The sequence below is a fragment of the Myotis davidii genome, unplaced genomic scaffold (genome assembly GCF_000327345.1).
Source record: "Myotis davidii unplaced genomic scaffold, ASM32734v1 scaffold168, whole genome shotgun sequence".
In the NCBI taxonomy this organism is placed as follows: Eukaryota; Metazoa; Chordata; class Mammalia; order Chiroptera; family Vespertilionidae; genus Myotis; species Myotis davidii.
The window spans coordinates 12,802,416-12,819,453 of NW_006383016.1; positions in this window are offsets into that span (position 1 = coordinate 12,802,416).

Consider the following 17,038-nt stretch of genomic DNA (forward strand, 5'->3'; position numbering starts at 1 on the left):
TCTACAGCACTGCGTGAAATAGGTACAGTGATAACCACTCTCCGAATGCGGAAAGAGAGGCACAGTGACCGTTTAGTGACTTGCCCGCAGGTAGCAATGGTGGGCCAGGCACTCAGACCAGGTGGCCTGACCAGGACCGGGCTCTGAGCCACGTTACTACTGTGTGAAGGTGAGAGAAGCTATTGTTTCACTTCACTGGTTTTTAAACCTTAGACTGTAGGTGCCTAAACTGGAGGAGGACAAGGAGAGAAAATGGAGAAAATGAAGGGTAACTGATGGGCATCCCCTTCATTTGCCTTCATTTTGGATTAGGATGTAAAACCACAAACAAGTGTGTAGTATTACAATGTCACTCAAGAGGTCTTCCTATGTCAAAAGGGCAGAGCGTCCAGGTTATCGGATGGACATCAGGGGAAGGGCACACTGTGGCTTGAAATGTCATACTCCTCGGTTTACCTGTCACGCTAATGAATAGAGGTTGGAGAAAAATGAGACGCCAAGGATCAGTAATTGTTGAGCAGGGTGTAGGTGGGAGAGATATTTAAAAGGTTAAAACACCAGCCATCCTGACTGCCTAAATTTCCTTAGAACTCCACATGAGTTATCGAAGGAATTAATCGGACCCATAGTCACAGCAAGGAGGCACGCATATCCATGTTGTCCGTATCATTTAGGATTATCTTCATTTCCACGCCTCCCAGCCTCCACTCATTTCCCCCTCTCTCCTGATCCTTACAGAATAAAAGACATGTGGTCTAGGATGGCAAGGAATTTGTGACACATGTCTCCCAGTGTTTCATTAAAATTCTAATTTAAAAAAAAAGAAAACCCTCATAGCTGTACTCAAAACTAACTCTAATAATAAAAACTTTTCTACAATTGGAGAGAAATTTTCCCTGATTATGACCTATGGAAAATGATGCTTCAAAGACTACGGGGAGAAAAATTACACTGGGAGATGATTTAACAAAAGAACCAAATAAAATGATTTTCATTTCTAAAGGATGGCTTCAAAAAGTTGCAAAATGCATGATCTCTATGAAATGGAAATGAAAAGCATAAGCAAAAGACAGAGGTTAACGTGAACAATGAAAAGGACGTTTCTGAACATAAAATCTAAAAACAGACTGTAAAGGGAACTTTGGTGACTTTTACTACACACAAAAAAAATTAAAACTTCAGGAACCAAATAAAACATACAAGAAGCTGGGGAAATGATTGATAGTAAATAGGATGAGAAATGATCAATAGTCTAACTTTATAAATACCTGTAACAAATCAACAAGAAAAATAGCACAAGAGAACAAAAGTATAAATAATTATATGAGAAATGCAGTATCTGGTAAACAAAGAATTCAGTTTGTTTAATAAATCAAAGAAATAAAAATTATTATTCATTGAGACATTCTTTATACTTTTATTTAATCAAATGAAAATAATGTTGCCAAGGTTGAAATGAAATGGATTCTCAATGCTAACCTAAAAAAAATCATTACAACTTTATGAAAGGTAACTTTGCTCTTTGAACCAAAAGCCATAAAATGTTTTGTAATTGCAAACCCTTGAACTTCAAGGAAATTTGTCCTCAGGAAATAATCAGCTTCTCATCAATATGTGCATGTCAAGAGTACAAGGTGGCAGTAATTGTAAGAGCAAAATATTTGGAAACAACCTATACCTTTAATTAGGGTTGGTTAAATAACTTTTGTACATAATTGAGAAAAATATTTTTAAATTGTGTTCTTAAATCACTTGAGTAAAAATTATCATCTAGTAAGGTTAATTAAGAATAGTGGAGCCAAACTTATTAAAAATTTGTCAAAGAAGAATTATGGATGTATTACATCTATGAAGAGATTAAAGGCTTAAAGAAGATACATAAAAATGAATAAAAAGTGGTTTTGTTTGGAGAGCAAAATATAGGTATCTTTTTATTCTTTAATATATTTCTGAATTTTCCAAATTATCTATCATGAAACTGTTTGATTTTTATATTCAGAGAATGTATTTCCAAAATCTTAGACTGATGATAAAAAATAAATATTTTCTTTACTCACTTATGCAGACAAATATAAGTAAATAATGTAAGTAGAACAATTTGATACTCCATTGTTAAATAGCAACAGCTATTTGTTTGCCATTCAAAGAGCATCTGTTGCCCTAACCGGTTTGGCTCAGTGGATAGAGCGCCAGCCTGTGGACTCAAGGGTCCCAGGTTCAATTCTGGTCAAGAGCATGTACCTTGGTTGCGGGCACATACCCAGTGGGGAGTGTGCAGGAGGCAGCTGATCGATGTTTCTCTCTCATTGATGTTTCTAACTCTCTATCCCTCTCCCTTCCTCTCTGTAAAAAAATCAATAACTATATTAAAAAAAAAAAGAGCATCTGTCAGAGCCTGAAATACTCCATGCAGTCCATGGCATACAGTTAATAAGGAGGTTAATGACATATTTTTGTAATTTTCTCTTTCTAGAACAAAATGCTATGATCTTTGATGGGCCCCAGAAAAGATTCCTGCTCTTAATTTCAGTCTTTCTTATAAAATCATTTCTGTCATTTGTTTCACTATCACACTTTTCATGGCAAATAGAACAGAGCTACCTTTGGTTACTCAACTCTTTAGAAGCTCTGCAAAATTTAATAAAACAGCAAACGCAGTTATATATCCAGCAGCCATTTTAGAATATTAAATGCAATTTTCAGTTTCACTAGACAAATTTGGTAAATTGTAATCCAGGCATTTCTTTGAACTCTGATGAAAGGAGTAATTTCTATTTCCAAGAAACACTGTGCCTGATTTAGACGTTTGCATCACCATAAAATGTTGTTTTGACCACTTTATTCCACAAGGTGGCAGACGTGGGACGCTACATGTAACAAATTGAGGAACATCTGAACAATAAATTACCAAAAAACTAAGAAAACAAGACCGAGAGAAGGTCTGGTGAGGCTGAAAATGCTAAAATGACGAATATAAACAAACAAAGGGGAAATATTTAATAATCACAGCTAAGACTAAAGATGGGAAACAAAAAATGATTAATCTCTCCTATCTTTATTGAGTGCAATTTCAATGTATAGCTCATTCTCTTTCATACTTTGCTTTCTTTGATTAAGATACACAAAAATACAAACTACACAGAAGAGAGGTAATTAATACATTTTGAAAAATACAGCTGAAATATATTAGAGTATGAAATATGGACATCATTAAAAATAAATAAATGTTCTTTGATATCAATGGTTATATTAACAACATTATCTTGGTTCCTATTAATAATGATCCATTTGCTTTTCTTTCATCTAAAACACTTTGGTGGCTATCTCTGAGCAGACACTCTGCAATCCTGATTTTAAGTAACACTAAAAGTTATGGGGAGGCCGGGCAAGCAGCATTATTTATAACTGGGGAGAACCAGTAGACAGTCTATGCATGAGGTGACACTGAGCAGACTTTGACGGGAGGATAAGATTTGGACTCGCGACATTCGGCAAAATCAGTGGTCCAAAAAAGTGTAGACTAGGCAGAGGGAACAGTGGATAGTTCAGAGTGATTAATGTGAATGTTTACTTTTTAATTTTAAATAAACATTTATTGAGCACCTACTATATTCTTGGTACTCTTTAGTCTTTAGGAATTTGGCAGTGAAAAAATAGGCTTTCAAAAATCCCTGCTTTTGTGGCAAATTGTAAGTAGGGAGTAAAATATATGATATGTCCGAGGGTGGTAAAAGAGTACAAAAGTCAAGCCAGAGAAAGAGATGTGCTGGAGGGAACCAGAGACTTCAAGGAGGAGAAGGAGATGGACAGGCTTCCCAGTGGCGGGATCAGCAAGTGTCCATGTCCAGCAACAGGACTTCACAAAGAGAAATAAGAGGGAACAACACTGGAAAGATCAAGTGGAGGGAAATAAAGGACTGCCGGCACATTGGCCTGGATCACGCTTTTCTGATGACAGCCAAGGCAGTTCCCAGACTTAACTGCAGCTCGAATCCAGGGACCACTTCTCCTGAAGGTACGGGGATTCAGATGCCTTGGAGGTGCCGTCTCTCTTATGAACACTCCATGCCTCCGCAATAAAAGGGCGATTCTCTTCCTGGAGGTGACCTGTGCAGTGTCCTCCAATCAAGTGAAGCGGTTTCATCCTTGAGCACCTTCTGTGGCATGCAGATGTGGGTGGTTTATAGTGCAGCTGAGATGACCCAGGCCTTCCATCCAGGCTGTGAGGGGATGTCCGGGAAAGCTCCCTTCATGGAGCTGGGGCACAACGAGGGTACATGATCAGAGTCAACAATGGTTCTTTTTAGTCAGTGTCTGCATCTCAGCAGTCTGCCCTGACTGCTCCTTGGGTCACGGGTCCGAATGGTGCCAGCAGTGCCCCTGCATGGCGTTCATCTTGCCATATCAGGTCCTTGTTGAACCGGTTCTCTTCCGTGGCCGGACAGAGTCAGTGTGGTCTCAGGATGGCCATCTTCTCTGCCTCCCAGATCACCTTTGCCCAGTGATGGCTCACCTACATCAGAGAGCAGAATTAGGGGTCACGAAATTCCGGGGAGACTCTTGTCTAAAATAAAGGAAAGGGAGGAGAATAAACAAAAACACACATTCGCAGTTCAAGGTAGCAGACGGATCATGTCCCTTTATCACTCCTCCCCTCCCAACATGCAACTTTAATTTATGCTAATTAAAAGATTCCAAAGAAAATTACTTTGAATTTAAACTAGGCCATTTCTGAAGCCCAACAGTTGAGACCATTTCCCTGATTCCTTTTGGCGGCTGTAAAAGCTGGAGCCCTGCAAGGCCTTGAAATTGAGAAACACTTTCTTCTCAGAACAGAGAGGATGTGCAAAACAGTCCCCTACACCTGCCACCAGACCGTGGGGTTGCAGGCCGCTGTTTAATGTGGCTTATATGCTGTCCCTACTCATTTCAGCGTGGTTTTCGGAGTAGAATTAAGTCTCCGGTTATTTCAGGAATCTCATAGACGACTTCAGCAGCAGCATTAGACCACCGAGCACCAAAGGACAGAGACATACCTCTGAGTCTCTGGAAATTGGTCCTTCTCCCTCCACTAAAGTTGTCACTAATTGAGACTGAGTTACTGGTGCAAAGACTCGGTAGAAACCACCTAATGGTGTTCACTTGCTGGGTCTCGAAGGACAGTGACTCTTCATCTCATTCTTTAAAAGACTAACCATTGAGTCTGCCCCTTCCAGGATTCAGCTGGCACATGATTTACTTATTCTTTTCAGTGAAACAGGGAGATTTCATAAATATAGAAAGAGAATGGTGTCAGGCAACTGGCAGTTTCATTTTCATGAATGTTAGATTGAATTTCAGGACTTTTTTTTTTTTAAATCCTCACCTGAGAAGTTTTTACTGATTTGTGAGAGAGTGAGGGAGGAGGAAGGGGATAGGAGAGAGAGAGAGAGAGAGAGAGAGAGAGAGAGAGAGAGAGAGACATCAATTTGCTGCCTCCTGCACATACCCTGACAAGTGGGGATGGAACCTGCAACCTAGGTATGTGCCCTGACCGGAAATCGAGCCCACAACCTTTTGGTGCATGTTAGATGCTCTGACCAACAGAGCCAACCAGCCTGGGCAGGACACGAATTTTTAATTCTAACAAATAGACGATCAGAACGATCAAAATTTAGATGAACCTCAACTACCTACATTTTTTTAAATGCTATAAAATAATTCCTTGCCGATGATATAGAAGAGAATAATATAAGCATTAGCACTTGGTCTGTTACAAAAATTTAGTGATAGATATCTTTATCTGAGCAAATATTCTTCATTTCAAAGAAAAGTAAATATTTTGACACCCAAATTTTCCTTCTACATTGTACCCAAATGTGGACCTGAAAGTAATCTCTTTACGAATCTCTATGAATCATGTTTTAAAATTCACTGTAAAATAAGTATAAAATAAACACAAATGTACTTGAACAGAGGTGTCAATAAAAGTAAACTGAGATAATATCAATGGATTGAATGAAAATGTTGAATTAAGAAGTTTGCGATTGAATATATAGCAAGGCATGTTTTTTTGCGGGGGGGGGGGAGAAAAAGGTATAGAGGAAAATACTAATAACTTTGAAGTATCAAAATTTAAAACTTTGCAAAGGGGAATTTTTTAATGTTGCAAAAAGCATCATAAAAATTAAAATATAAGTAACAAATTGAGTAGAAAATATTTCCACTAGACAAAAGATCAGATCGGAATCCAGGATATATGTAAAAAATTAAAACTAGCTCCAAAAAAATCAAACTATATAGACAGTAAACCTCAGGTAAGGGGACAGTATATAAATGTGTCTCACCTCATTAAAAATTAGAGAGTCAGGTATTCAGTCTCAATAATATTTCCTTTTTACCCATCAAAAAATGTGATAATATCAAGATCTGTCAGGTGTGTGGAAGAACATATACACTACGTATGCCGTTGGCTTTATAATCGGGACAGCCACATTGAAGGGTGATGGGTCTGAATGTGCCGAAGGTTCAGTAAAGCCCTCCTCTGCGTCTATCCCAGGAAAAGGCTTGCACACATCCGCAAGAAGACACATTCCAGAATAAGTCAAGAACTGTTCATATGGCAAACAAAATGTATTCGGGGAAACACTATTTCTCTTGTTCTTCATAGGAATTGAGCAAAAAAGGGTTTCTGGGTCAAGTCGTTCAAAGAAAACGCTCAGTGAAATTAAATGGTTACTACGGGATTGCTGGCGCTGTTACTACGGGATTGCTGGCGCTGTTACTACGGGATTGCTGGCGCTGTTGTTACTACGGGATTGCTGGCGCGGTTACTACGGGATTGCTCCGTGCTTTAGCTGCTTGCTTTGCACTCTGCCTCTCTGAGGGCTCGTAGTAGGCAGCGCTTGCCAACCTTACTGAACCAGGACCGTCTTTCCTGGGTACAAGGAACTAACGGTTTAGGGAAGGAGCTTGTAGGGTTGCTGAGCTCCTTGATGGTGAAAGAGCAGTTGGGGGCCTCTTTCCACAAAAAAAAGGGCGAAGAGCATGCTAGCTCTGGGAACGAGTGGTCAGGTAGATTAAGCAATGAGCGGACAATGAAGAAATAAGACACAGTAGACATTTCCTCTAGCAAAGCCCAGAGAAGTGGAATCCCAGATAGAGGGCAGTGCAGGATTTCTGTTGTTTTGCTTTGATTGTGTGTTGTTTGGTTTTCAGTTTTTGTTGTAATATGACAGAGACATGTATATGTGTTTAGGTAGCCGGGAATAAGGCAGTAGAGTGGCAGGATTTCAAAATACAAGCACACCCGAGGAGGCGGTGTGCATTCCTGAGACGGGGAAAGATTAGCCTTGCCGAGAAGCGGGAGATCCTGGCAGCTAGTGCAAGGGTTTGGACCGTAGACCCAGGTAGATTGGTAAGTGAAGGAAGGAAAGGATAACTCAAAGATTAATGTACTGTCATCTACTTTTTCCATGAAGGGGAAGGTAAGATTATCTTCTGAGAGTAAAGGAAACATCTGTGTGCCAAGGGTTGAGGTGAGAGAGGACAGTTGAATGAAGGAAGGAGAGAGTAAAAAAAAACTATTTAATTTCACTTTCTTAATTTCTTCAGCTTGGTGCCAGTAGTTTCCTTAACTTTTACTTGCTTTCCATTTATGTCAAGTTTTGTGTGTGAATTACCTTTTATTCAAAAAAAAAAAAAAGGAAAGAAGAGAAAAAAATAACCTTAACATGTCCAGATTTCTCTAGTTTATATTACAGAGGAAGCTGTAAACTCTATTCAGGACATGCTCTGTGATGAGGAGGAATGAAAAGGAATAGTATTCTTTCAGGGGAAGGTTCTATCAAAGATTTTTAAAAAGAACAACAGTAAAGTCTAGCCTTTCAAGAGGGTGGGTGGAAGAATAAAGACGGCATATGGATGGCACCAGAATTCTCAAATATTGTTCTGAGATCCCAATCAAGTGAGTCACTTAAAACCATTTCTTCTCTAGTAGAAGAAAGGCACTCAATTCAGGCCGCACATGTTAGCACTATAGGTTTCCACGAGAGGGCAGTATTTCTTCAATTTTGAATAGTGCACGGGCGGGTTTTGTTTCCGTTCTCCATCTGAGGTTGCCTTTCTCACTCCTGCAAACGTCTGCTAAACATAAACGTGTTTGGTTTCTTCTGGGAACACTGATGTGAACATAATACATTCCTCCTTATGCAGCCGAGGTTTTAGTGGCTACGCGGTCCCCATTTGCAGGAACACAGACCTGACACCACACAAAGAACATGTTAAATGACAGCGGGGACAGTGCAGAAGCTGTTTGAGATGGTGTAACTTCATTCTACACAAACTGGCAGAATTTTTTTCTTTAATAAGCACTGTTTACATTCAGAAAATCCATCCCCCTCTCTTGGGTGAGTATATACTCACCAGAACCTTATATGCTTCTGTCAAAGTATAATAGATGTGGGGTACTGTTTTCCAAGCTTAAAAAATTAACACAATGTCTTTGGGATCTTGCTTCCAATACAAATATTATATTACAATGTTCTCATCTTTACTAAGTACCAAAAGGTGCTGGTTTCTAGAGCGCATGCAGTTTAATGGAGCATATTAATAATGCAAAAACCCAGGTTTTATTAATTTTTTATTTTAATTCACAAGAAGAACAATACGGTATTGCAGTGGATACATCTTCCCAGTTGGTAGGAATGGTTTGAATTCCACAAAATACATGTGATTAAAAGCAGGAAAGTCCTATTGGCTGCATGGATTGCTTGGGCATTTTGCCATTTAGGTAACTCTGATTTAATGAAACATCAGAGAACCTAAAACTGAGACCCTCTGGTTTCTTTTACCCGTATTAACTATAAAACAGATCTTTTATGTTGGGTTTTGTTTCTGCTTTATATCCCTTGAAGCTTGGATTGCTTTCCCGGAGTGCATTCTTGACTAATACATTTCACCCTCAAAACAGAAGATTCCCCATCAAAGTATTGGCATCCACTAACCACTAATAACCCCGGAATTCAGCTGTGCAGAAAAGCAATCTAAAGTGTCCAGGAGTGATTGCTTGTTCCACAGATAATTCTGCCTCCACACAAAAGAAACAGGGGAAAGAGGTCTGCATTGTTCTTTTGGTAACAAATAGTGGAGACCGTCCCTGATTCTCCCCATTACGCGCTCCAGGGATGAAGATGGAAATGTAGCGCAAAGCATGCTGGTCCTGGCTCATTATGATGCTGTAAAGTCCTGCCTTTTAGGAAATGTGTCTCAATTTCCGTGGAGATGAAGCAGGAAGGTCAGGCTGAGTTTTAATCAAAGGTATCTCCCTGCTGGATTTGAAGGCTTCCCTCCCCTCCTATATGTGGCTTTAATTTGGTTCCTTAAAAAAAAAAAAGGAAAAGAAAAAAGGTGCCTAAAGCGATGTCCAGGCTAGGCTGTGGCTTTTGTGCACTTAATCCCTGAAGCTGAGTGCGGACACAGATGTCACTGACAATTTACTGTTGCAGCATATTCTCAGCTCAACGGAGAGGGATTTTGTCACTGGGGCACGATCAAGGACGCACCTTATGAAGAGATGTCATGGTTGAGCACGTGTGATATCGCCCCGGCAACCAGCGGTCCCCATTCCTCCAGGAGACAAGTGGGCGCACTGTGCCTCGAGAGGGCTGTCTCCTCCCTGGAGGGTGTATGATGCTGACTTCCATCTCCTCCTGAGGTTCCCACTGCTCTCTGAGCTCTGTCATGGTCTCTGCCCCACAGGCATCCCCACTCCACATGTTCTCTCTCTCCCTCCCTTCTCTCTCTCTCTCTCTCAATGCTGGGAGTGTCCTTGGTGTCTCCACCCCTTTGCTCCTAGTGTCCCAGCCGGCACAGTTCATTCTGCATTAGGCGGGATTGTTGATTTCCTCCTGAGTAGCTTAGGAGCGCTGATAAAAGAGGTCGTTTTGGGTGAACAAGGGGGTCATAGCACTCCGTGGCACCACATCTCTCCTCCCAACTCGGCATTGGGCACCCCATCTAAATTTTCCTCTTCCGTTTAGAAGTCTCTCATATTGCTCTAGTGTGCAGGACTGTATGTGTTATAAACAAAACTTGATTTCTATTCAAGTTTGAAACAATACTGGGGCTCTTCCTGTGTGTTTCAGTCACGTGAGGTGATTGTAACATAGTCAATACCAGGCAAGACTGCCCCAAGCCCCATGCCACACCACCCTATTGGCCCATCTTCTGAAGGCACCTTCCCCACCCCCCACCCCTTTTTTTTCCTGGCTGGTTGTCTGCTTGCCAACTAACAGATCAATACTAGCTTAAATCAGGGCCATTTCCAAGGAGGACTGCAACTGAAAAGTGAGAAGCAAGAAACTTCTGCTATATGACCTTGGGAGCCTCTTTCCCATGTTCTAGATAAATCTCCAAAGCCACTCCAAGGATGTTTTCTGGGATTAGGGACTTTCAAGAGAATGGGGACTTTCTCCACATCCTCCTCTTCCTTCATTTCACCAGTCTTCCTAATGAAATGCCTGAAATTGTACCCCAACCCCAAAATGTCCTTTTGCTAAATCACCTTGAACTATAGCATCTTCAAGAGATTAAGTAGCAGCGCTTCGGGGGATAGAAAGAACTGTTCTTTTAATGCTACGAATATTTCCCTCCCAACTTCTTGGTTGCAAATATCACCTACTTTCACTACACAGCAGCTAGACATTTGAAGACCATTTACCAAAGCCAGAATATAACGTGGACCGAGCATCCTAGTAGCTTTGTCTCACATCACAATAATTAGCTCTCCAGCCCACCCAATATCAAAGTCAACTTCTTATCGACAGGTCTTGCCCTCTCTACCCTGTTAACATTCTCTCTCTGTCTTTATATTCTTGCATTTGATAAGATTCCTAGTTGAAAATGGCAAAATCAGACTTAAGGAAAAGAAAAGAGATGTGTCTGCAATAAGATATGACGGTATCTCCTAGAAACTAAGAAAGGGTTGACCAGCAGACCAAGTTAAGGGAGGGAACCAGATGGGCCTCACAAATGGAACCACAATGGTCCTAGGGCTTCTCACCCCACCTCTGCCAGGAATCTCTGGAGACAGTTCTGCTGAGTTGAAGGCAGAACATAAATCCGTCAGCACCACTAGAGGGAAGAACACGTTCCCCAGCGATGCTGCAATTCATTGGTGACAGAAAAGACAGCACTTTAAAAAAAAAAAAGGTAATTTCTATGTTTGAAGAAATAAAGATAAACACATGTACATGAACTGGCACATCAGAACTTACTTTGCCCTAAATTCCTTATCTGTATTCCTTTTTCTCAGTTAAAACTATAGCAATCCTAATAACAGTTGTTATTTTAATCCCTATGATGAAAAATATGGCCATAAATTTTACTTTCAATGGCCTCAAGTCATCTGCGCAGCTCTGCTGTCTATATGGGAATAGGAAGATTTTTGTTCTTTCATAAAATTATAATGAAAAGAAGAGAAGCTGGGTATACCAGTTTCATATTGCATTCTGTAAAACACAACAGAACCCAACATATAGCGTGTTTAACCAAAGAGGGTTCAACCCATCTCTCATTAGCCTAAGTCCAGAGGTAGGCAATCCAGGGTTGGTCCAAGGACTCCACAAGGACATCAGTGTCTCTCTGAATTTCTTCTAACCCTTCTCTGTCATATTCAGCAGATGATTCTGGTTGACATTGTTAATCCATAGCTACAAGATAGCTGCTCCAGCTTCAATTTACTCTGCATTCCAGGCCAGGAAAAGGAGAGAATGCAAAGGGGTGGAGCAGGGGCGGGGGTTGAGTTGAAATGTTTATTGTTCCCTTTCAAAGGCTTTCCTAAAAGCAGCATCCACTCACACCATATTTCCAGAGCGATGTCCCTCTCTAGGCATCCCCAGCTGCAGAAGAGCCTGGGCAATCAATTTTTTTAAGCTGGGTATCTTTTCTTAGAGAACATCAGAATTTCTTTTAGAAATAAAGTAGAGAATGGACACTGGGTATACAACTAAGATATCTGCCATGCTCTTGAAACATTGTCAACTATTTTATTTGCCTCAATGAAAAATAAACATTTGAGCTTCTCATCGCTATTTAAAAAAATATATATATTTGTATTGGTTCCTAGAGAGAGAGAAAAGGAGAGGGAGAGAGAGAAACATTGATGTGAGACAGAACATCGATGGGCTGCCTCCTACATGCTCCCACTGGGGATTGAGCCTGAAACCTGGGCACGTGCCCTGACTGGAAATCAAACCAGCAACCTCTTGGTGCATAAGATGGTGCCCACCCAACTGAGCTACACCAGCCAGGACATCATTGCTATTTTTAAAAAGAAGAAGAATTTAGTAGTAGGATATATTCATTAAGAAACGTTTGATTGCAAACAACTGAAACTAACTGGTAAGCCTAAGCAAAAAAGGAGGGGGGGTTGAGAGGGGAGATGCTACATGTACACTAGAGTATTTTGTGGACGTGAAGAAAAGTTTGAATAATCTACCCTCAGAAAGAAACGGAAGTAGGATGCTCCAGGGATGTCTTGAACTTTTTCACTATGAATCTGCCAATAACAGGTACAGAGCACATAGTACATCTTACAAATAGCCCCCTAAAATTGCAAGGTGGTAACTGCCAGCTCATGTCACAGCTGGGTTTTTATTCGGTCATTGAATCATTCTGGAAGGCCAGTATTTTCTGAATGATAGGGCATATAATAGTGTCCATTAATCCCTGGGGTATCATCCCATTGCCTTGCCACTTCTGCTGTGAAGGGAATGGGGGGTAATATGTTTACTCTGACAGTGTATGTGACCTTCAGTACACTCAGGGATGACGAGCACAGGTATACAGGGAAGAAAAAGGAAATCCACACCCAAAGCATACATTTCCATTCTGATAGAACCAGACCTCTGATTTGCTCACTGATGGGCAGGGGCCCAATGTAGCGGGTCTAATTACCGGGTACGTAGAAAGCACCCTTGAGGTTTGGTGCCAGATTGTGGTTCAGAACTGGGTGCTGTTGCTTGAAAAATTGGGCACTCAGCAATGATCCTAGGTAGGCAAGCTTTACTTGTTGTGGGCTTCTGTCTCTGCCACCATGCCTACCTTGTTCACAGCCCACTGCTTAAACACTGTACAAGCTAATAAAGGAAAATGGCATCTATGGGCCATCCTATCTACCTAAGAGTCTCTTCTGCAGTGAATGTCTTCTGGAAGGTGTATCTGAGGCACAATTGTTTTTATGCTCTAAGCTCATTCTGAGAGATCCTTCCACACCAGCCCTACCCTGAATCTCGTCACTAATATTCCAATCTTGCTCTTCCCCAAGCAGGGCCAGACCATGACTGTTGCCTCCAAAATCAATATAGATCGTGATTTTAGGCCAAAATGTCCTTTCAGGCAAAGTAAACATTGGATTGTTATGCTTGGTGTTCTGGCCAAAAAGAGGTTGAATTTTCTGCACTGTCTTTCGGGGCCACTCCTATAGGATCCATGAGGTTCAGACTATTTCCCTTCAGCATTTCATAGAGAACCAAGCACAAGTGCTTTCTCTCAAGTGGCCACAGGAAACTACCCACGAAGTCATGCATAGTATGCACTGAGGAATTCATGATGTGAACAAGGGGAGTGTCTGTGACCTGACTGTACAAATTACTTATGCTCTCAGGGTCTGGTTTGATATGGAATATGCTCAGCTTTAAAGCTAGGTATAGCTTGCCCAGCCCAGTGGCTCAATGGTTGAGCATCGACCTATGAACTGGGAGGTCATGGTTTGATTCCGGTCAGGGCATATGCCCGAGTTGTGGGCTCAATCCCCAGTGTGGGGCATACAGTAGGCAGCCTATCAATGATTCTCTCTCATCACTGATGTTTCTCTCTTTCTCTCTCTCTCTCTCCCTCTCCCTTCCTCTTTAAGTCAATGATAATATTAAAACAAAACAAAACATTATTAGAAGACTATAGGAGTGGCCCACAAATTAAAATAAGAGTTGAGCAGAGGCTCTAGCCGGTTTGGCTCAGTGGATAGAGTGTCGGCCTACAGACCAAAGGGTCCTGGAGTTCCATTCCGGTCAAGGGCATGTACCTTGGTTGCAGGCTCCTCCCCAGCCAGGGCCCTGTTAGGGGTTCATACAGGAGGCAACCAATCGATGTGTTGCTCTCTATCTTTTCCTCTCTCTTCCACTCTCTCTAAAAATCAATGGAAAAATATCCTGGGGGAGGGTTAACAAAGCAAAAATAAAAAAATAAAAAATAATAAAAAGAAAGAGCTGAGCAGAAATGAAGATTTGAGAAGAAACCACGGAGTCGCCAGGGACATTTGCAGCAGAGATTCAAGCACCTCCCTCTGGAGGGGGGTCTCCGGTTGGTCTGCACGTGAGGACCACGCGGGAGCCGGGAATCCTCATGCTGAGAGCACCCACGCTCTGGGGGCGTTTACATCACAGCCTGGGGGCAGCGGCCTTTCACCCCACAGGTGACTCCAAGTGGCAGCCGTGGTTGAAACCTGGCATCAGACTCACCCAGAGGGCTTGTTAGAACACAAGTTGCCGGGTTCCACCCCCGCGTTTCTGATCTGCATAGAATCAGAAAGGATTTGCATTTGTAATAAGTTCCCAGTTGATGCGGAACCAGGGCTAAGGGTGGAGCCTAGAGTCTGTATTCCCACCTGCTCTCGCTCTCGCTCTCGCTCTCGCTCTCGCGTGATCTGGGGCCGGGGCCCTCCAACCACATTGTGCAGCGAACATTCTAGAGCCGCGCTTCTCAAATTTGAGCAGCACGAACAGCATTGCAGAGCTTCCCAAAACACCAACTCTTGGACTTGGGGACCAGATTCCGACAGCAGCCCTCAGGTAAGGCCCCGCGTGTTCTGTTTCTAAGTAGTCACGTGATGCTCATGCTGCCGGCCGGGGGGAGGGGGGGCACGCTCTTCATAGCGCTGCCTGGAGCGTGGTTCCGAGCCGGGTGATTCCCCGCTGGGGACATTGGGCAAGATGTAGATAAAACTTTATCTGTAAGGTGGCAGATGGGGAGAGGAGGGCGGAGAGAGTGCTACTGCAGAGGCCTGGGTGCAGGTGAACGTCCCCGGGATGCCTGAGCCCCCACAACCAAGTGTCAGCGCATCAAGTCAACGGTGCCCGGGGTGAGAAACTGCTGGAGGGGAGAGCGGCTATTAACAAAACCCAGCTGCGGCTCCCAGCCCCTCCGCCCTGATGTTACAATTCCCTGTGAGGGAGACTGAGGCTGCCCCCCTAGGGCTGGTGTCCGCTCTCCCCGGGAGGCAGGGCCTGGGGACACCCTGCAGCCGCGGAGAGAAGCCACGATGGCTGACGGTGAGCCGTTCAGAAAGTCAAGAGCAGTCGGGCCGGGCATCACTGTAGCCAAGACAGTTGTGCTCACGAGAGGCTGGAGGTTGTGGGTAACAGGCCTCTCTTTCTGATGGTGACAGAGGACCGAGTCTTCACGCAGCGGTTTCTGGAGCAGGTGCTCCAACCTAATCATTCCAGGCCCCGGGCGCCCAGGGCACCTGCAGGGAGCTCCCTGTTTTCCATTCTTCCCATGTTTCCTTGAAGCAAATCCCCATCCCTCGGGTAACTGCGCCTGTTTCTTTCTTTGCAAACTGAGGTGTGTGCCCGCACGGGTAGGATGCACACACGGTACTGGGTGTTGATGCGTTTCGAACCTTTAATCCATCCTCCGTAGGAACAGGTGAAACACACAGCTGGTGAGGGCTAAGGAAGATGGCCCTGCCCCAGCCTTCAGCAGATCGCCTCTCACTTTAGTGATTCAGTTCTGCTTCAGCTACTGACCTCTTTGTTCTACCAAATACTGTCCTAGAATTGTTACTTTCTTCTGTTCAGGACCTGTTCTGAATATATATGTGTGTGTGTGTATGTGTGTATATGTATGTGTGTGTGTGTGTGTGTATATGTATTTGTGTGTATTAGTGTATATATCTATAATAATTAAAGCATAATATGCTAATTAGATTGGATAGCCCAATGACCTACCGGATGTCATTCTGGACGTCCTTCCAGACTGAGCTGTGATGGTGGGGGCTGAGGCAGAGGCGGTTAGGGGCAATCAGGCAGGCAGGCAGGCGAGCAGTTAGGGGCCAGCAGTCCCGGATTGTGAGAGGGATGTCTGACTGCCAGTTTAGGCCCAATCCCGCAGGGATCCCTACACCAGCAGTTGGACATCCTCCCAGGGGTCCTGGATTGCAAGAGGGTGCAGGCTGGGCTGAGGGGACACTCTCCCCCTCCCCTCCGTGCATGAATTTCATGCACCAGGCCTCTTGTGTTTCTATAAAACTATTGTGAGCCTCCCATTGGTGTGTGTGTTAGTGTAATATATATGTGTGTGGCCTGGTGTATAGATTTTTGCACATTGAAAGGCAATTAATTAGAAGGTGGCCAGTGGGGCGGGACTCGGTAAGACAGGCTGGACATGCCCGAAGCCAACCTCCTGCATTCTCTCCCTGGCCAGCCAGACCTGGAGTGGTGCTATGCTTGAAGGGAGTCTGCCGAGTGAGTGAAGTCCCTCTGGCAGGTGGGGTCCCTCGGCCTGGCCTGTGGGGATCAGGCCGAAACCGGATCTCCAACATCCTCTGAGGGGTCCCAGATTGTGAGAGGGTGGTTCTCAGGTGACACACCCTGGAATTGGGCTCTCTCTTCTCTGGTTCCAGGTGTGTCACCTGAGAACTGCAGCTGCCAAGTCACTGCAGCTGGGCAGCTCCTGCGTTGAGCATTTGCCCCCTGGTGGTCATTGCATGTCATAGCTACTGGTCGGAGAGTTGAATGGTCGGATGGTCGCTTAGGCTTTTATATATATAGAATATATTTTTGCATATTTGCATTATTCATACATAGAAAGTGCAGCTATACATATATGTCTACTTAAACACATATACACATATATCTATTTTTAATCCTCACATCATTCTGATGAAGGAATACTGTTATTATTAATGAAGAACATTAGTCTTAGGCTAGATAACTTGCCCAATGTCATATAATTTCAAAAGCGTTTGAACTGGAATACAAGCCCAGAGGCTTTCACTGAA